At 46.0% G+C, this 21218-nt stretch overlaps 1 protein-coding gene across 3 annotated transcripts in view; it reads right to left on the bottom strand.

Annotated features, from left to right (window-relative positions):
• Positions 1-20013, bottom strand: part of STXBP6 (syntaxin binding protein 6) — a 253495-nt gene extending 233482 nt beyond the window's left edge. Inside the window, exon 1 of one of the 3 annotated variants that reach the window (XM_059058501.2) lies at positions 19573-20013. The gene's annotated coding sequence lies outside the window, so the exon portion shown is untranslated. Of the gene's footprint in view, positions 1-18886; positions 19069-19572 lie in introns of those variants that run through there. The other 2 variants (XM_067028641.1, XM_067028639.1) reach the window with 2 other exon arrangements.
• Positions 20014-21218: the final 1205 nt, after the last annotated feature.

Here is a 21218-nt window from a genome sequence, read left to right as displayed (position 1 = left end):
GAATAGGACAGAACAGGCTTAATTCACGACTTAAAAAAAAAAATTTAAATCTAACTGTTTTGCATTTTGTATTCCCCATAGCACTTAGCGCTGTGTCCTAAACATAGAAACTGCCTAATAAGTACGCATGATGAGATACACAAGAAAAATGACAGTCCCTCTGTTTTCACAAATGTTCCTTCTTTCTAGGACTGTGCTTGCTCTGGAGGAGAAAGTTTAGCAAATTCTTGGCGGTGCCTATTGTGAGCTTATCTTTGTGCCAAAGGCACATCAAATTTAATACTGCAAGTCCTCAAGGAGCTGACAGTCTAATCAAGTACAAGTATAAAAGATATGCAGGTGGCAGATTACCTTTAAGTATGCTCAGTATCTAGACAGTATATTAAGATGTTTTAATATCACGTTCAAGCAGGAACGAATATAGAATTAGGAGAGCTGGTAGAGCCGGTTGCTGGCTATGACCTTGGGCAAGTCACTTCTTGAAATGTTTCCTTAGTTATTACCTACCCATCCCCCAAGGTTACTGCAAAAGAAATTTAGGCTGGAGAAATCTTTTGCAAACCCTAAAGCACTATACAATGTAAGTATTATAGGACTATTGCCCAGAATGACGGCAATGACTTCTTTTGGGGGTCCCTTAAGATAACGTTAGAGGGCTCTTACTAAAATGCGAACCCGATCATTCATTCCCAGGTTTAAAGAATTTTTACTGCCGAAGGATAAATTCTTAACTATTTAGCTTGGTAGATAAGGCTCTTCAAAAACTGGCTCCTCTGCAGCCCCATCTCTGGCTTTACTTTTCAAAGACCACAGCAAATACACAACTGCTCCTTGATCATATTCTCTTCCACATTTCTTTACCTTTGCAATTTTGGTGAAGTTTCGGGCTGTGATTATCCCACCACAGGCAGGAATCCACAGACTGGCACCTTCCGCATCATTATGAGTCTCTGAGCTTCTCCAGGGCAAAAAGAGCCAATGCCTCATTCTTCCTAGTTCCTAGTACAAAGCCACAGCAGCTCATTAAATACTGCTTGAGTGACAGACAAGGGAGATCCTCATTTGCATGCCACACAAAGATGGTACCCAGGAGAGAATCTCAAGGGAAGGCTGTCAAAAAAAAAAAAAAGGCTTAGAGGCCCTAATAAAAAATACTACAGGCCCACATCTCTTACCCAAATCCCATACAGCCAAATGTGTTTTGGAATGCAAAAATTTTAACATTTTAGAAATGTAATATGTACTTTATGCTCCCCATAGAGTGTAGGTCAGCACCTCATACTCAAACACAGTAATACCTCTGCAGCAAAACTGATGGATAACCACCCTACATGAGACAAATGAAGAATATAAATAGACTCTTGCTTAAGTGAGGTCTTGCAGCCAAATGGGTCACAAGAGCTTTCTGAGCATTTTGGATTTTGGAATTAGAGAGAAAGGATGGGGGATCCATATCAGCAGATTTGTGTAGATGGCTCCCATCCATTTTCTCATCTGCTCAGAAATTCACTATGGCAGGACTGACCTATATTAGGCAACAAATAAAAATGGCCACGTACCCAAACAGCAACATAGGCTATAAAATATTCTGAGAAGAAGGGACTCAGAAGCACATGCAAAGAGTCTTTATCACTGGCAACTGTAGTAGCTTCTAAGAACATTAAGGGGAAAAAAAACAGTAATAATTGCCAGATCCAGCACTGAAAGACCAGGTGAGAAAAGCAGCAGTAAGCAGAGCAGGAAATGAACATATGAATGATTGTGTAAATAAATACTACTAGCAACTCCTACCACTGATTTCTAAATGTATCTCCAATAGTGGGGGCAGAAATGTACACATACAAACAATGGTATTCATCAGCCAAAATCAAGCTGTCCCAGACCAACACAACTTGCTTCCGTATCAAAATAGAAACAGCAATGCATGTCCCCTGTTCTCTAGAACTTCAGGAAAGAATTACACTTTTTGCAAATAATATATAGATATAGGCATATATTACATATATTTTTTAAACAACTAGAAAGACTCCCATGAATGCCTTGAATGAAAAACTTGTTTTAGAACCAAGTGCTTTCCTAAGAAACTGATAAGTGCCTTTCTTTCTAAAAAGAAGTACTAAGTAAGTAGGAAGACAAAAGAGATGACATAATCCCATTTCCAGTGAATCCTAATACCCAGACACACATTTTGTGGTTACCTATGAATCTAAATTTCTTATTCAGGGAGTGGGAGAACATTTATGCCAGGCACCGCAATTCTATCAGACAATAGAGGCCAACGGTAATAGCAAGAGCTACCATTTACCCTATTGAGCCCTCACTACAGACAAGGCAGGGTGTTGAGCCCTTTGAAAGTTTCAATTGATCCTCACATTAAAAATAGAACCTACATTATAGGATATCATTTTACACATAAGAAACTGGATCTTTCAGTAAAGATTCCAGAGCTTTTAAGAAGGAAAGCCAAATGACTGCAATGTCATCTCTTGCCAATTACTTGGTTTCTACTCTAAAAAAAAAAAAAAGGCACAGCTCATTCTCCATAGCACATACTTCTATCCTCTACTATATATACATCTTTTTCAGTAACTATGTAGTATAAGCCAACTCCTGTCCCCACCTAGAGCTTTTCCCATGTATCCCAGTTGAAAACACGTTCTCTCTCCTTTCTCAGAAGTTCTCTTTGAATGTGCTCCATCCATCTATCCATCCATCCATCCATCCACCCTCTTTTGGGTACCTATCATACACCAGGCACCATGCTAAGATATAAGATGTACAAGTCACAGTCCCATCCCTCAAATGTTCAGTCTAGACATGCAAGCAAATAATCACACTTAAGCATGATAAGTTATATACGGCACAGGAGTAGCACTGACCAACTCTGCCTCAGGGTACGAGTTCAGTGGTCACAGAAGGTTTCAAAGAGGTGGTGTCTGAAGAGTGATTGCAAAGATACAAGACGGACAGGAGGAGAAGGGCATTTAAGGGCAAAAGAATTAAAATGAATGATGCTACCAGGGTACTTCATGCCATCCAGAATAGATCAAATGACAATGGAGAGAGAAAGCTGGGACAGAAGGAGGGAGATGGCCAATAGAAAAGCAAAGGTCAACACACCATAGTCCCCAAAGACCAGTCTTCTGTGCCTGTCTGAGCTCAGCACCTAAGACAGCATCCCACCCTCATAGACGGGAGAAAAGGGAGGACAGGGGGCAGACACATGGGCAAAGGGAGCCAAGGTACTCATCAACTCACCAGGAGAGCCTGGCCACCTCTGCCCAACGTGTTTTCCAACTCTTAGTACCCTTACTCTGACCCCATAAGCCCTGTGGATTCTAAGCACTAGTGTCTTGGTGTGGTTTTCTTTTTTTCTTGAAGCCAATATCTGCCAGTTAATCATGACTTTGAGACCTTGAGTTGAGGATAAGATGCTATTCTGTCAAAGGTTCTCCATCCTGAGGATCAGCTCCACGAGCAGCACAGAAAAAAAGAAATGCTCACTGAGCTGGGCAGAAGAAGAGAGAACTGATTTTAAATAGACAGCTTTTAGAGAGAAATAGGTCATAGATCAACAGTTACATAGAGCATCAATATACCAGGACACAGAGAGGACTGACAGAGCTGATGGGTTCATATCCACTCCTCCTGGGCCTTTAAAGCAGTAATCTCCATGCATTCTGAAACTGCTCATCTGATTCATGGAGTCCAATCTCCTCTTTAAAAGAAAAAAAAAAAAAAAACCACCTCTGTTGCTATATAATGTGTTCTTTATTTTTAATTTAAGAGGATTTAAATTAACTGTTATGAGAATTTCCTGACACCCTATATGATAATTAGACACATCTTGATTTCTTACACAAACTCAGGGTGAAAAATCATGAGTCCAAGGATTCATCCTTCACAAAGACCAAGATAACAGAGAAAGGGCAGTGCATTTCAACACAGATACAATCTCCTCCAAGTGGAAATTTGACCAGATCAGCCATAAAATATTGGTACACTTCAAAATTATTTATTCATACCTACAAATAATAGTGTCAAATTCAGTAAATATTATTTATACAGCTATAAATTTTTATATTAATTTTAGAACAAGAGAAAGTCATGGCTTGGTTCTCCCCTCGTACTGGATCATTTTAAAGCTTTGGTTACCATAAAGCAAGGAAACAACTGCTGAGAGAGAATGACCTTAAACTGAAAGCTAGATTTTAAAACAAAGAATCTTAAGAATATTTTAGTTCTAGAAAATCACAATGAGCTGAGAAACAAAAGGCTGGAATTAAAGAGACCTTGGTTTACTACTGATTCATGGTAGAACTGTACAGCCTTGGTGTCCTCATCTGTAACATAAGGGAATTAAGAAAGCCTTAGGTATTCACTGAAGTGAGTTCCTTATTCCCAAAGCAAAAGGCTTATTAAAACAAATCAAGGGCTTCCCTGGTGGCGCAGTGGTTGAGAGCCCGCCTGCCGATGCAGGGGACGGGGGCTTCGTGTCCCGGTCCGGGAAGATCCCACATGCCGCAGAGCAGCTGGGCCCGTGAGCCATGGCCGCTGAGCCTGAGCGTCCGGAGCCTGTGCTCCGCAACGGGAGAGGCCACAACAGTGAGAGGCCCTTGTACCGCCAAAAAAAAAAAAAAAGGACTTTAGACATCTGCACCTATAAGATAACACAGGTGAGAAATGTTTACTATCGCTCTGCCGGAGACTGTGACCTACAACTTAGTAACACATCCAGGACCTAGTCATTTAGTTACACCCACTCAAAAAATAAAGACATGGTGGACCTTTTTACTCCTCCCATCACAATGCATAACTTGTGTTTACTCAGTGCACTGTAAAATTCAAAACACAAAGCACTACTTGTAAGTTTCTTTCTTTTGGCAGGAGGTGAATAAGTTCCCACATCCCCCAGCCAAGTCTAAATCTGAGGTGTTCAACCTGCACACATGCATGGGATCATATAATCTGCTAGGAAACAGGTAAAGATGCTGCATCAGGTATTCGCAGTCACTGGGGGACGAGGGCAACACCTGGCTCTTCACACCTGCTCTAGAATACTCTATAGGAATTAAATGTGATAGGAAAATGAGTATCTTACCAGGAGAAGTTTTCATTAAAATGTCCTCACATTTTTTTCTCAGATGCCTCATTTTATCTAGGGAAAGCTGTGGAACTATGAATGAAATCAAATTCTAACTTGTTTAGGAAATGGTTTGGTTATCTGATTACCCACAGCCCAAGGCTTTGCCCTGAAAAGCAAGGCTATGCAGGATCTATGGTGCTAAGAATAAAGAAACCATCAAACGAAGAAATCATTCTACTGTGCAGTCTCAAAAGAAGTCCAGAGGCTTCTTTACTGCTTTGAGACAGAAAAATAGGTTGTAGTTTCTACGTTCTGGGTACCCAACTTTGAGACAACATTCCAAAGCTCAATGGAAGGGGGTCAGCTTGTTGGGGTCCATGAGACAGGAAGGGTGAGAACAAGCCTCTGCGATGGCCAAGTGTATTTTTGTGTTTCTCCCAGGTCCTTCACATCTCAGGGCCGGCTGGATTCTATCTGAAAGCAATCCGCCCAGGACACTTTTCAGGAATCATTTCTGAAGGTCTTCATTACACACCGAAGCCATTAACCCACTCTGTTTCAGAGAAAACTAATGGGTGATTTTTCTCTTAAGATCAGGAATGAATGAATATTAAAGAATTCAGCAACATTCTGCCTCTTCTGGTCAGATTTTCTGTAAGTGCTCATCTAGAGAAAGACTCTCTACATAGAATAAAGTTTCCAACAGTGACAATATTCATGAACACGTCCTAGAGTATTTCCTGGGTGGCTTGCCAGCCACTAGGAAGGAAGAGCAAAGTAAAGCCTACAGGTCAGATTATCCTGGGCAGGACATGGGCCAGGATACTGAAAGGCCCTCAGCTGCTCCCCTAAACAGCAGGAGCCGCAGGAATCATGGGGGGTTTTTAATAAATTTTTAAATTTATTTTATTTATTTATTTTTGGCTGCGTTGGGTCTTCCTTGCTGCACGCAGGCTTCCTCTAGCTGTGGCGAGCGGGGGCTACTCTTCGTTGTGGTACGCGGGCTTCTCACTGCACTGGCTTCTCTTGTTGCAGAGCACGGGCTCTAGGTGCAAGGGCTTCAATAGTTGTGGCACGTGGGCTTTAGTAGTTGTGGCTCGCAGGTTCCAGAGCACAGACTCAGTAGTTGCAGTGCATGGGCTTAGTTGCTCCACAGCATGTGGGGTTTTCCTGGACCAGGCCTCGAACCTGTGTCCCCTGCATTGGCAGGCGGATTCTTAACCACTGCGCCACCAGGGAAGTCCAGGAATCGTGTTTGGAAATGAGTGCCCTGAAGCCTGAGTTTTCCTCTCCTCTCCCAACCCCCACCAGGAAGAGGACCCACCCAGATCCCAGGGTCTATAACAGGACAGGGTGGAAACCAGACCTTTGCCATCAGCACACGGTGTTCTGGCTGCAACAATTTTGATTCCTCTAACACTCATCAGAGGCGAGGCAGGGTGGGGAAAAGGAAAGGGTACTAGTGACCCTCAAGTAAGACAGAGCTAGGTTTGACTCCTCAATCACGCTGTCTTTCTCTTTCTAAGTCTGACTTTTCATCTACAAAGGAGGAATACTCACAACAGTTAGTACTTCATACGTTACTATAAAGATGAAAAGAGATCAGGAAACCCAGGCATTTAGTGCAGTGCTTTCTTCCTTCCTGCTCACCTTCCATCCCCCTATAGGCAAGCTTTACAAATAATGTTTTGTTTTTTAAGTCACCCATGAAGCACCCTCCTTATTCACTGGGCTGGGTTCTGAGATGTCTGCTGCTATTTCCCCAAACCAAATACATGCTCAAAGGGCATTTTGAAAGCAACTAAAAATATCCAAACCAATATACTCAAAGCAATTCCAAAAATGTTTTCAGCAATACTTTTGGAGTTGGTCTACAATGTTCCAGAGTGACGGTCAGTAAAAGGCAAACATTTAGAAGTGAAGTGCTTTCAAGCTTTCAGGTGATCTCACAACTTGACAATTGCCCTGAGCCATAGACCCTGGGGCTCCTCAACTTTGCAGCAAGTTCCCTGCTAAGGGTTTTATGCCTCTGCCTATCCTCAGCCCCCCCTCAGCCTGCTGGGCCTCCTGCAGGAGGGGATCTCCAGAAATTACCTCTGAGAATATAATCCGATCTCACTCACAGGTGACTCCCATCACTATAGATTTCAAGGATCTTTCATAGATGTTTTCACTTTGTTTTTAAAAGTGAAACAAACAACACAATTGAAAAATAGGCAAGAGACTTGAACAGGCACTTCACAAAAGCAGATATCCAAATGCCAAATATACAGGCAAAGACACTAAGCTTCCAAAGGTGATAAGAGAAATGCAAATGAAAATCATAATGAGAGACCTCTATACAACATCAGAAAGGCTAAGATTAAAACGACCTATCAGGGCTTCCCTGGTGGCGCAGTGGTTGAGAGTCCGCCTGCCGATGCAGGGGACACGGGTTCGTGCCCCGGTCCGGGAAGATCCCACATACTGCGGAGCAGCTGGGCCCGTGAGCCATGGCCGCTGAGCCTGCTCGTCCGGAGCCTGTGCTCCGCAACGGGAGAGGCCACTGCAGCGAGAGGCCCGCGTACCGGAAAAAAAAAAAAAAAAAAAGACATATCAAAGTAAGTATTGGCAAGAATGTGGAGTAATGGAACGCTCACTCACACCAGATGGGACTATAAATTGGAATGGCCATATTGGAAAACTCTTTGGCGGTATCTACTAAAGGCAAACATAGTCACATCAAAGGAACCAGGCACTACAGAAACACCCACATACACACACACCAGAGATGCATACCTATGTGCACCACCAAAAACATATACACATGGATGTTCACAGCAGCATTAGTCGTAAGAGCCAAAAACGGGAAACAATTCGAATGTCCATAATCAGTAATTGCAGTGTATTCATACGATGGAACATAATCCAGCTACTGCTGCATGCACAACATGGATGAATCTTACAATGTTGAGGAAAAGAAGTCAGACATAAAAGAATACAAAGGGACGAGCGTATTTATGTAAAACTCAAAAATAGGCAGAGGTGATCTACATACAGTCTTAGAAGTCAGGACAGCGGTACCGTGGAGGAGGAAGTAACGGGAGGGGACACGCCCGAGGAGAGATTCCAGGATGCTGGTGGCTCTTGCCCTCTTAAGCCGTGTTAAGAATAAATGGGTGTGCTCTTGGAACAGAAATTCACTACACTGCACCCATGGAATCTGTGCCTGTTTCTGCGTGTAAGTTAACCTTCAAAAAAGTCATTTTCTTTAAAAAGCAAACCCACCTGGATGCCTCCTCCTTGCAAAGCCAAACAGGGCAAACTGATTTAATTAAGCAGTCAGGCCGGGTAAGAAGAGCAAGAGACACCAGGCCACACTGCCTCACCAGTGCCTGCTCCCAGCTGCATCACTTGTGAGCCTGTGGCTCCGAGGGAGTTTGACTCCCTGAGTCTCATTACTCATCAATCAAAAACAGCTGGGTAATTAGGAGACTCATGAGATAGGAGAGCACTTCATATTTGTACCGTTGGTATCCCAACTTTGGTTCCTAGGACTGTGGCACCTACCGTAGCAGATGCAGCTGGAAAGCAGGCAGAACCTGGGGAGACTCAGGGAGATTCTGAGGAGCTTCGGGGGGTTACTTTCAAGAGTTTTAGGGGCCAGTGGCATAGGTTCTTTGTGAAATTTCATATCAACTCAAACAGGAGTTATCGTACTTTGTATTCTCTCTGCTGCATCACTAGAGCCACTCTGTAATAAGCTTTCCATCATAAAGAGCGCGCTTTTCAGGTCACGTTTGGAAATGATACACACGCTTCCTTTTGGAAGCATCAAATTTCCTTTACTCTCAGTTATGCTCTCATCCTGTCTCAAGCTTCTGCCTTCATGGGACTTCCAATCTTGGTGGGTCTCTCTCTAGATGTCTTAAGTCTCCTCTGGGCCCTGGTTTAGGAATCAGGCCTGTTCAGGCAAGACAGTGCTTGGAATAGCAGGCTTGACCTCACACAGACTCAGGGCTCCTTTAGGGCCTTGGGTCAAGGACAAGCAGCCTCGACATTCCTGGAAGAATCCCAGGCCCCCCCCCCACCTCGGTCCCAGTGAATCAGAATCTGTGCCCTAATAGGATGCCCAGGCGATTCACCTGCACTTAAAGGTTTGAGAGGTACTGACCTAGGTCACACCGCCTGTCACCTGACAAACTTAGAGGCCCAGGGCTGGAGGTCACAGCCTCACTCAGGTAGTGGAGTTCATACTAACCACCCCTCTGTGAACGGCCTCCCCCCAAGGCTGGGCCCATACGAACGGGCCATGGTGCTGTACCTGTTTTCCAAATCCAGGGTCACATTTTCCTGGAACTTGGGAGTGGGCAGAAAAGGGCAGAGGACAAAGGAGACGAGGAAAAGGGAAGACAGAAAAGGTGTGCCTGCCCTCATTTCCCTGCAGTGCTCAGGAAAGCCGGGGTGGGGGTGGTGGGGAAGAAAGGTAATATTGGAGCACTGAGCAGCCAGGAGAGGGGTGTCTACTGAAGCTTAGCCAAGCTTGCCTTGTCCATGAGAGCAGGAACCCTGAAACTGGGGCACCTGGTTCCCTTGCAGCTCTCTACGCGGCAGCTTTGGGGTCTTACACAAGTCGCGTTGAGACAGGCTGGGACCTGGGCCCCTTTGCTGCAGTGCTTGCACCTGGACAAACATCTCCTTGAGCAACAAAATGCAAAGAAACTATAAGGGACTAAAAATAACTACATGAAAGCACAGTCGGGGCAAATTATGGACAAGATACGAAAAGACCAAAGACCCAAGCGCCACTTCTGAAGAGCCTAAGGAAAAACAGGGTGCGAGGAACAGAAATAGGATACTACGCACGCACCCTGCACTCAACACGGCTAAAGGTGGGGGTCAGACCGCCTAAGCCCCCCCTCCTGCCCAACCCTCACCCCATGCAAGGAACCAGCTCGTCTCCCCCTTGGGGAGTGAACAAGGGAAACTGTTACTTGTTTTCACTCCCCCCCTTGCAGCAGGGGCCCCAGTAAAGCCTTAACCTGAATTTCTTTTCTGGCCTCTTATCAATTTCTATTGATTAAGGAAGGCCGAGAACCCTGGCTGGTATCAACATGACCTCTCTATGCCTGTTTCTTCAACTGTGAAATAGGGATAAGTAATAGTACCTACCTCTGAGAGTTTTTGGGAGGATGAAAGGAATCGGTATCTGTAAAGTGCTTAGAACCATGTACAATGGAAGCACATAATCACCTCTAGGGAAACGTGATTCAAATAATATATGAACAGAAAAATTAATAGACAGGAAGGGGGAATCCCAGAAGAAAGCAGCTGTCCAGCTCAACATATTTTTATTGATTCTCTCCTACATGCCAGACACACAGATCCCAGCTTCTGGAGGAGTTCACAGTCTAGCTGGGGTTTGAAAGATGTCTGAGTTCAGCATTCCCTGTTCCATTTTGAAAAGTCAACCACCAGATAGACCAGTGAGTTGACAAGGTCAGAAAAGGATCTGAGTAAAAGGAGAAAGTCTCACTTTCCAGTGGATGAAATTGGGAGAAATGTGCACTTTCTCAGCATTGAGCTCTTTATATAAGCACCAAATTTCTACCTTCAACTTATTTTTTAAACTACTGTTACAGTCGCATAAGGATTTAATTTTAAAAGGACTTACTTCAGGGACACCCAGCTTTCTACACCCAGCTCCTTATTGCTACTTAATGAGAGGGTAGATTAAATTCTTCAGGAATAATATTAACTTCTCAACCACTAGATACTGCTGGCTGTCACCTTGGACTGTGTGAGGCGCCATATTCCTAGGAAGTCTACAAAGACCAGCACTGACATACACCCTCTCTGACCAACAGTGGTTATGAAAGGTGATTACAGGGTAACACATGTATTCACTCACCTGAGATCATTCCCACTTCCACTGTCGGGAAGGACAGTGCTGTGCCGGTGAGGCCTACTGTATTTGGCTTCAACTCTGATATCTTCTCTTTGATTACTAATGTTGGCACAGCATCGGTTTAAACGCTTAGCCCCGGCTCTGTAACAAAGTGGCCCTTTTCTTCAGAGCCATTGGGCACTAAAGACCCACACCTGCCAATCCACAAAACAGTCAAACAAGGTGAAATAGGGCAAAATTACCATCCTTAGAAAAGCAGTGAATTTCAGGCTGTGAAGACTGGCCACTAGTTTGATTTACTGCACTTGAGGCTTTGTTCAAATCTTACAAACTGTTTGTGTGTAATTTTTTCCCCAGAGGAAAATGAAAAGGATCCATCAACTTCACTGAAACGAAAACACAATCTCTTATTTCCTCCCACTTTGGATGATGACAAAGGAGACAGAAAGAGAACAAAAGTTAACAGGCCACCGTAACCCTGAGATGATGCCCTTGTCTAAGCCGGCACTGCTGAGTGATGGTCCATACTTTACAGAGGCCCATCATCTTAAGGTGCCCTCACAGGTGCTATTCATTTGATCCTCAAACCAAGCCCATGAGGCAGGCCGGCCAGCAGGGACTGGTCCCAAATAACAGCAGAGGAAACCGAGGCTTGGTGAAGGCAGTGACCCAGGCTCCAGGTGCCAGGATTTAGCTCCCAATTCTCCCTCTTCCATTGTTTCCCATTCACCTAATTCAACCAAACCTTTCCAGAGTTTAACAGACTCACCGAAGGTAAACTAATGAAATGCCCAGATTTTCTAAAGCCAACAATGAAGCAAATATTTTCAACCTAATCCCAAGAAACGTTCTCTGCTGTGAATGAAACTCAACGGTGTGCATTTTAGGTCGCTTTATCACCTCCCGTCTGCATAAGAGATGAACATCAGTAAGTGAGGGGGGAAGGCAGCCAGGCAAGGATAGGCCAAGACCACCACACCAAGGAACCTTAGCACCAACCGAGCAGCCCAGGGGGTCTTTCTGGTCAAAAAGAAACCAACTCCATGATAGCAGATTCAAGACCCAACATCTTGGGCTTCCCTGGTGGCTCAGTGGTTAAGAATCTGCCTGCCAATGCAGGGGACACGGGTTCGAGCCCTGGTCCGGGAAGATCCCGCATGCCACAGAGCAACTAAGCCCATGTGCCACAACTACAGAGCCTGCGCTCTACAGCCCACGAGCCACAACTACTGAAGCCCACACACCTAGAGCCCGCGTTCCCCAACAAGAGAAGCCACCACAGTGAGAAGCCCACGCACTGCAGCAAAGAGTAGCCCCCGCTTGTCACAACTAGAAAAAGACCCAACACAGCCAAAAATAATAAATAAATAAAATATATTAGAAAAAAAAAGACCCAACACCTTGAAAGTCAGCCAGACTCAGCTGAGACTACCTCTGTGATTTTACCCAAACCATGGTAATTTCAGAATCAATACGCAAATTTACATTGCTCTGAGGACTAGGATTCATGCCCTTCTCCCCTACAGCCTCTCCCCAACCCCAACCTCACCCACACAAATCAGAAAACTTTTTGAAGCTCTTGGCTTTCTTCCATATACTTTTTCCTTAGTCCTAACCATGGGATTCTTAGCCCTTGTGGGAAGGAGAAGGCAAAGAACATTAAACATTCCAGGTGCATCATATTAGGTACTTTTCTACAAGCTAGGTCTCACTCTTATCTTACAGATAAGAAAACCATGGCTCAGGTGTTAACTACCCCACCTGAGTTCCCACAACAAATTAATGGTAGAGCCACATTTCACATTCAGCTCTGTCCCACTCCAATGCCATCTTCACACTGTATTAGCTTCTACTCACAGAGTGATCCATGGACTGACAACACCTGCATCAGTGGGAGTTTGTTATAAGTGCAGAATCCCAGACTCCAACCCCTACTGAATCAGAATCAGCACCTTAACAAGATCCCCAAGTGCTCTTGTCCATGAGTTGGAGAAGCACAGCTAAGCTACACTACACTGTTCAAGGGGGTAGAAAGTCTCTACCAAGGGGAACAACTGCTCCAGTGGGGTTTGACCTCATTTAGCATCATGACTCTTGCACCCAAATACACTGATGTTCATGCAGTGCCAAGTACCACATGAATCCTGTTTAATAGAGATTTTTTTTTTTTTAAGGGCAGTCTTGACACAGTTCCACTAACACCTTAGAAGATGATGCTAAAATGTCTACCACAGTCAAATCTTAAGGGAGAAGCTAAACATAAGCTGTCCAGTCAGCCCTGCCCACTGCCCTCTAGTGGATCACAGCAAGGAAGCCTAAATATGGAGTTAGTCCCCAGAGCGAAGCCCAGAAACACACTCCTCTCTGAAGGTCACAGGGTATTTGCCATGAAAACGATTCCACGGACTCAGAAGCAACTTGGCACACGACCCTCTTAATTCAGAGGAAGGACTTTGGGATGAAAGAGTAACAGAAAAATCCTCAAAGATCCAAAGACAAACAAGGAGAAAGGAATTATCTAGATACCTTTTTTTTTTTACCCAAGAGCAGAAAATTTGCCCTGAAACTGATAGCCTATTCCTGCAACTCTCTCTCTCTCTCTCCACGTTTTTCTTATAATTCTCCTTTCACTCTACCCACAGTGGCATTCTTACTGTTTTTCTTAGTTGAGATATTCACACTATAAAAGTCACCCTTTTAAAGTGTACAATTTAGTAGTTTTAATGTAGTCACGATGTTTTAATGTATTTAACGTATTTGTAAAGTTGTGCAACCATTCCAGAATATTTTCATGACCCCTAAAAGAAACCCCATGCCCATTAACAGTCACTCCCATTCCTCTTGCCCGGCCCCCCAGCTCTTGGCAACCACTAATGTAAATTTTTGGATTTGCCAAAAAGTGGAATTGGTCATGAGCTACCCTGATGTTTAACATTTTGAGGAGGAACTTCCTGTTTTCCAAAGCAGCTGCACTATTTTCCATTCCCATTCAACAATGTAATGTAGGAGGGTTCTGATTTTTCCACATCCTAACCAATATTTATTATACATCTTTTTGATCAAAGCCATCCTGAAGGGTGTGAAGTGGTACCTCACTGAGGTTTTGATTTGTATTTCCCCAACGACTAATAATGTTGAGCATCTTTTCATCCCCTTATTGGCCATTTGTATATCTTACCTGAAAAAAAAATGTATATTTAAATCCTTGGCCCCTTTTTTTAATAAATTTATTTATTTTATTTGTGTTTTTTTGGCTGCATTGGGTCTTCGTTGCTGTGCACGGGCTTTCTCTAGTTGCAGCGAGCGGGGGCCACTCTTTGTTGCAGTGTGTGGGCTTCTCATTGCGGTGGCTTCTCTTGTTGCAGAGCACGGGCTCTAGGCGCAAGGGCTTCAGTAGTTGTGGGTCCCGGGCTCAGTAGCTGTGGCTAGCGGGCTCTAGAGCGCAGACTCAGTAGCTGTGGCACACGGGTTTAGCTGCTCCACGGCATGTGGGATCTTCCCGGACCAGGGCTCGAACCCGTGTCCCCTGGCAGGTGGATTCTTAACCACTGAGCCACCAGGGAAGCCCCTTGGCTCCTTTTTAAATTGGGTTATTTGCCTTTTTATTGTTGAGTTATAAGAGTTCTTGCTTATTTTTTTTTATTTTATTATTTTTTTGTGTGTGTGATACGCGGGCCTCTCACCGTTGTGGCCTCTCCCGTTGCGGAGCACAGGCTCCGGACGCGCAGGCTCAGCGGCCATGGCTCACGGACCCAGCCGCTCTGCGGCATGTGGGATCTTCCCAGACCGGGGCACGAACCCGTGTCCCCTGCATCGGCAGGCGGACTCCCAACCACTGCGCCACCAGGGAAGCCCTCTTGCTTATTTTTGAAACACATAACCTCAAAATGCTCTGGGAAATGTCTGGGTTAAATAAATAGAAATAAGAATAAATAGAATTAAGGTTTTTGTTGTTGATATAGTTAACTGCAGTCCTTCTCAGAGTCTTTGATACAATGATGAACACAGTGAGAATCTGAGACAGGGAAAAATAACAGGCAGCGCTTCCAAATTGATTTGCCCTTTACAAGAGCACCCCTATTAACATCCACCTAACAGTATTCTTCCCAATACTCTGGGAACTGCTGACCTAATTCAATGGCTGCTCAATTCTATCAGCTGGACAGCAGGAACCACATTTTCTACCCAGGTCAGGAACCAAACTTGCTTTGTTTTAGGATGCCATTCATTGGAAGCCACTATTAACATAACAGGTTACAGGAAGAGAAGAAAGAAACCATGCATTAAATGTGTTCATAATTTTTCAGACCCATCTAGATTTTTGAAATTGGAAAATGATGAAATGTGAAAAGAAAACAAAAATGGATCTTAGAAATGAGCTAGTGCAATATAAACTGAGTGTTATTTTAAAAGAATCCTCTAGGACAGTTGAGGAAGAGAGCCTTCCAGGAACTGACCATGACTCTCTATGACCCAGTAACAGCCCTGATGATCAAAGAGAAATAAAGTATCAAAATGTCTGTCTCACAACAAACTTAGCCAAGGGAGCCAAGATATCAAGTGGTCATGTGCTGAAAAATGTGAATAACAGTGATAAGGAAAGAAGCTTCCCCACCCTAGAAAAGAAATCCTCCCAGCAAAAAGTAGGGGTAACATGTAAAATATAAATATCAAGTTATGGAAAAGGATTTTAAAATAGAAATTTTCTAAAAAAAATAAAAAATAAAAAATAAAAATAAATAAAAATAAAATAAAATAGAAATTTTCTGTACTCGTGTTAAGTAGGAGAAACCATTTATATCAGCGATTAGTTCATCTAAAGAATTACAAGATGAAGGTTGTGTCTTTACTGAGTGCTGATTACGGTCAGGAAGACAGGCATGGGCCTTGCAGATTTATCTGCTAGAACACTAAGTGGTACACTTGAGTTTTTGAATAGGTTTCTGATTTACGGATAGGTTTTTTCTCTAGTGCTAATCACTTGAAAACTAAAACAAAGCACAAATGGAAAGCTGAGATAAAGCTTGACGGTCAGCTGGGACTCCATTTGGTACAGCAACACAAGAACTAGTTCAAGTGCTGACCCCCTTGGACACATAGTCCACTTGGGTGCTATGTAAACCTTATTTCTGCCCTCGAATATCATCTCGGGAATCTTCTCTCCCGAAGCCTCTCTGATACAAAGCAGCTAAAATTCAAGGCCACAACCTAGGCCATCTTAAGTCATGGCGAACTGTCAGCCCTGAACAATAGCTTAGGGGGCAAGGAGAAGAGCTTAAGGTTGGGTTGTGGCCAAATAGGGCTTGATTGTAAGCTCAGCTACACAGAGCAGCACTGATACTGCACAGCTGCTCCAAAAAGTTGGGCTTCCCAGCCCTCAGAGAGCGATAGAGGGTCTCCCTCAGTTACAGCCAACACCACCATCTTCAAGAAGGAATGGAAGGCCTTCACCAGATCTGACCACCACAGGACATCTCTCACCTCCCCGCAAGGCCTAGGTAAGCTGTCCCTTCAGAGAAGACACCACATTGCAAATTCTTTTTAATCTTGCTCATAAGTGATTCACCTGTTCTCCAATCTTAAGGTTTAAGCTGCCAGAACTTCTCGAAACCTCCTCTCCACAAACGTCTGAGGTCCCCAAAGAAAGGAAATAGGGTAGTTGCTGGATTTATCAATATCAAGGTCACCAATCTCAGCCTATCCAAGAGAGTCCTGGAAACCAGAGGCTAAGTATTTTACAGTATGAAAAGAAGGGGGAACTTCTTTTGTGTAAAATTCATTCATTTGAAAAGCAATCAGAATTATCTAAACTGGACAATGAGAAGTGGCACAGGTATCAGAAATAGAAAATGCCTTAGGCAAGTTCCTAAAACGGCCTGAAGAAACCCTGTCTCCATATATGACGTATTAAAATAATGGTGTTTCTGAACAAACCTCACCTCTCTTCCCCTCTCTCACCCCCTAAGTCAGTGATTCTATCTATAGGCAGGGTCGCTGGACTAGCAGCACTGGCATCACCTGCAACTAGTTAGAGATGCAAATTCTTGGACCCCCTTCCCCTCACCCTAGACACAGAGAATCAGAGGCTCTGGCAATGCAGCCCAGCTAGCTGTGATTTAACAAGACCTCCAGGGGACTCTGATGCTCCACTTTGAGAACCACTACCCTAGGATTAGGGAAGGTGCAGCACCTGGAGGGGTCCTTAATTAATAAGGATTAATCCCTTATTAACTGAGTGAGAGACATCTGACCTGTTCTTGCCTCTGATCAGCATTGGCCCTCAAGCTCACAGTCTGATTCCACTGATGAGGGGTTGAGTCCCTAGTTCAAGGTCACTGTTAGAGACCACGCCAGAGATCCAGCCCCGGGTGTGCTGATTCCTTCATCAACCTTGGATCTCAAACTGGGGCCTTGTTAACATGCCAATTCTGGGGCCCAGGACTCTGAACATTGATGAGGCACCCCACCACACTCCCATCTCCTAATCGACACCTCGCTGCTTCCTTCAGATAAATACAAGGACTGGAACCTCAACCCTTAAAAGAGAGATGGATTTAAGGGAAGAGAAAAAAGAAGATAAAGACTGACTTCCGGGCTTCCCTGGTGGCTCAGTGGTTGAGAGTCCGCCTGCCGATGCAGGGGACATGGGTTCGTGCCCTGGTCCGGGAGGAACCCACATGCCGCGGAGCGGCTGGGCCCATGAGCCATGGCCGCTGAGCCGGCACGTCCGGAGCCTGTGCTCCGCAACGGGAAAGGCCACAGCAGTGAGAGGCCCGCGTACCGCAAAAACAAGTGACTTCCAAGGCTCTGAGAAACCAAACTTTTTGGTGAGGAGTGGGTGGAGGAGAGAAGGCTTAGGCAGCTTGTTACAATTAAAAGAAGTAGTTAATTTTAAAAAAAACTGAGTAAAGAGCACAGCCACAGGAAAACACAATTGGTGATTTAAAGTTTTCTTAGCACTTCTGATGCCCATTATCTACCCCAAGTCTCACAACAACCCTGCAATGAAAGGAGATAAGGCCACTATTATCCCCATTTGACAGAAGAGAAAACTGAAGTTCATAACGTCCAACATTTTGTCAGCATAGTAATCCGACTGTAAACCTAAATCTCGACCTCAGGTCTATCTCACTCTAGAACCTGTGTACCAACACCAGGTGATTACCACATTTGGAAATCTGCCCCAAAGCAGATTCCCACCCCGCCTCAGGAAAAAAGCAAAGAGAAGAACGTGTAGCAGAAATGGTGATCCCCTAAAACATAGTACTTGAGCAGTGTGTGGGTTCTCCTTTAAGAACTTAACACACAAATCCAACAGCCAAGGTGTTCAGCCAAAAGAGGGGCGGGGGAAAAGGAGGCATATTTCTAGCCTGCGTAATCATTTCTGGACCAATTCCCACTAGCAGCCTTGGAGGTGAACAGCGGCTCACTGCCGGGCTGAAGCTCCTCCATCCCCCGGTTATGACAGAGCAGCTCTGACTCGTGTGCAGGCAAAACCCCAAAACTCAAAACAAGAAGTGAAAAAAGTGGAGCTAGGAGAACCGTCAGCATCCTCCACATTCTCGTAATCCACATAACGCCAGTTCCAGGGTCCTGGGGTCCCCTGGAACTCACTCTTAGGAGATGGTAGGATGAAGTAGTCGTTCTTGTGGACCCACCGCCCCTATTCCTTCCCACCTGGTCCCTGAGGAAGAATAACAGAAAGGGGAGAGGGCTCGTTATGAAGTCCTGGGGCTGCAGCCCAAGCCAGATACAACCCAGGCATCCTCTCCTAAGGAACAGTATGTCTACCCAAACTCTCCACCTGGCCATCCCCTCCAGGTCCTGTCCTCTGCGAAGATGAGCCTGGTGGGGTTGGTGGGGTGTTGTAAAGCTGAGAAAAGACTAGAGGAAAAATCAGGCCATCCACCTACCCCACGTTCCCCGCCATGCGTGTGAGGCTCCATTCCAGTGCACACCATAAGCACTAACTCGGAACCGGGCGCCCTTGGCCACGTCTGAGGTTGAGAAGGGGGCGTCGCCCAGCTAAGCGTCCCGGAGGCAGGGAGCCATTCCCGCCCGTACAGCCTACCTCAGTTTTGGCAAGAATGATTTTCCTAGAAGCCAGCCAGGGAAACGAAGATCTGGGTGATTCGTGGATTTCAGCCGGGGGCGGAGGAACTTAGCCCAGGGGCGCAGCTCCTCCACACTGGGGGCCTCGGGGCGGCACCCGCGGGTCTATCCTACCGCGGGGACAGTGAGGAAAGAAGGGCTCCATCCTCAACTTTCTCGGATGAAACTGCTCGGCTCTGAGGCTTGCCCAGCTCTGCCCGCACATCGGGTCCCAGGTTTGGGGGCACCGAGTCCATCTCGGCGCGCACAAAGCAGCTGCGCCCGAGCGCGCGGCCCCCTCTCCCGTCGCCCGCCAACTTGAAAGCATCTCCCTGCGCGCCTGCCTACTCCCCCTGCCCCGCAGTGGGGTCCCCGACCCGGCCACGCGCCTCAGACCCAGCGCTGGGCGCCCCAAACGCCGCGTCTGCTGCAGCCGCATCCTCCACCCTCCGCAACCCCCGGCCTGGCCTCTGCCTCACTCGCCCGGCTCCCCACGCCCCGGCCCTACCTTGCAGCCCGGTTCGTGCCCCGGCAGTACCAGTGCGCTGCACGCGTCCCAGCCCGCAAGGCTCCTCCCCGGGAGCTGCCCCGCGCGGGGCTCCGGACTCCGGACAAGGCTCGGCCGGCCCGGGTGCTGGCTAGCCGCAGCTCGCGGCTGCCGCGCCGGCTCCAGCTGCCGCGCGCAAGGGGGAGGGGGGGGAAACTCCCGGCAACTCCAACTCCGGGCGCTGGAGCTCCAGCTGCAGCCGCGCGCCCGCCCGCCGCCGAGTGCTAGCGCCTGCGAAGCGAAGCTGCCCGCGCGGCCGCCTCTGAGCATGCCCAGTGCCGCCGTGGGCGAGCCTCAGCGCCCTGGGCAGGGGCAGATGGCCGAGCTGGGAGCCGGGGACCCGCCCCGAGCTCCGGAGCGCCTTGGGTGGGGGAAGGAGGGAAGGGCCGGTGCCGGGGAGGGCACCCTGGAGCAAAGGGCGGGGGAGAAACAGTGAAGGAGGAGGGCCTTGCAAGTTTCATGGGTCGTGGGAAGTTTGTGGGTGAGCAAGGCGAGCTGCTTCTGTGAGCCTCTGCAAGCCTAGAATGGACAACGAGGAAACACTATTCTCCCCGAGAGAACAAGTGGACCCAGCAGATGGGTTTTATCTGGTGCACTCGTTGCTTCAAGCCTAGGGTCGCCAAAAAAAGAGCGAATAGGGCCTGGCCGGCAATGTAAGTGAGTGAAACGGGTAGAAGGCGGCGAACTGGAGAGAGCTCTGAAGGCAGAGCCACTGGGCTCCAAACTCCCGTTGGTATCCTGGAAGAATCGGGGCCTGCTTTGGCTAGATTTTCTGATTGTTTTTTTCAAGAAATGACAGAGATTTCGATTTTTTTTAATGTAAAATATCCTGTTTTTCAATCTTGATAACTAATTCAGATTTTAAAAAGCACTCTGGACCAAACAAAATATATTTGAGTTCCTTCTCTGCTCAACTCCACAGCCAGCCAGTGTGAGGATTGTGATTTCTGCGTTCTTTTACCAAAGAGCTGCTGAGTGCCCACTGTGGTTTGGGAAGGCACTGGCAAGTGTCCAAGATGATTCAGATTGCCATCAAAGTACGACCAGTTACTAAGGGAAATAGGTTTTCCAGACGGAAGAGGGTTACAGATAAACGCTGAGGCATTCAAGAAGAGAAGTAAGATACTGATACTAATGTGGAAAGGAGTGTGAGAACTGACTCTTGGGAAACATCTTTAATAAAAGTACCCAAGTGGAAAGTCACCGTAAGATCCATAACAGAAGTCTGCTGAGGCATTTTTGGAGTCTGAAAAAGGAAAAAAAGGAAAACCAGTAATATGACCCTGTCTTTATTTTAAATTTTGATATTTTTCATTTTTTGTATTAATTTTTAAAATATTGCATTAAAACATTTATCTTGATTATTGGGTTATTTGATATCCCGTTAAATTGTGCAGCCCGCCTCATCCTAGCCCAGGCCCTGCTGGGGTGTCAGATGGTGGTACCCTGGTCTGCTTGATCAAATATAAGGGGCAAGAAACACCATACTGACATGGGAAAGAGAGCTGGAGTAGTGGATGGGCGCTGAGGCAGAGGACTTGGTTGCCATTTTGTGGAACCTGAACTTCATTTTGTAGGCTGTGTGGAGCTAGCAGATGCTGGGGGAA

The sequence above is a fragment of the Kogia breviceps genome, chromosome 3 (genome assembly GCF_026419965.1).
Source record: "Kogia breviceps isolate mKogBre1 chromosome 3, mKogBre1 haplotype 1, whole genome shotgun sequence".
Taxonomy (NCBI): domain Eukaryota; kingdom Metazoa; phylum Chordata; class Mammalia; order Artiodactyla; family Physeteridae; genus Kogia; species Kogia breviceps.
This window is presented reverse-complemented; position numbering and strand designations above follow the sequence as displayed.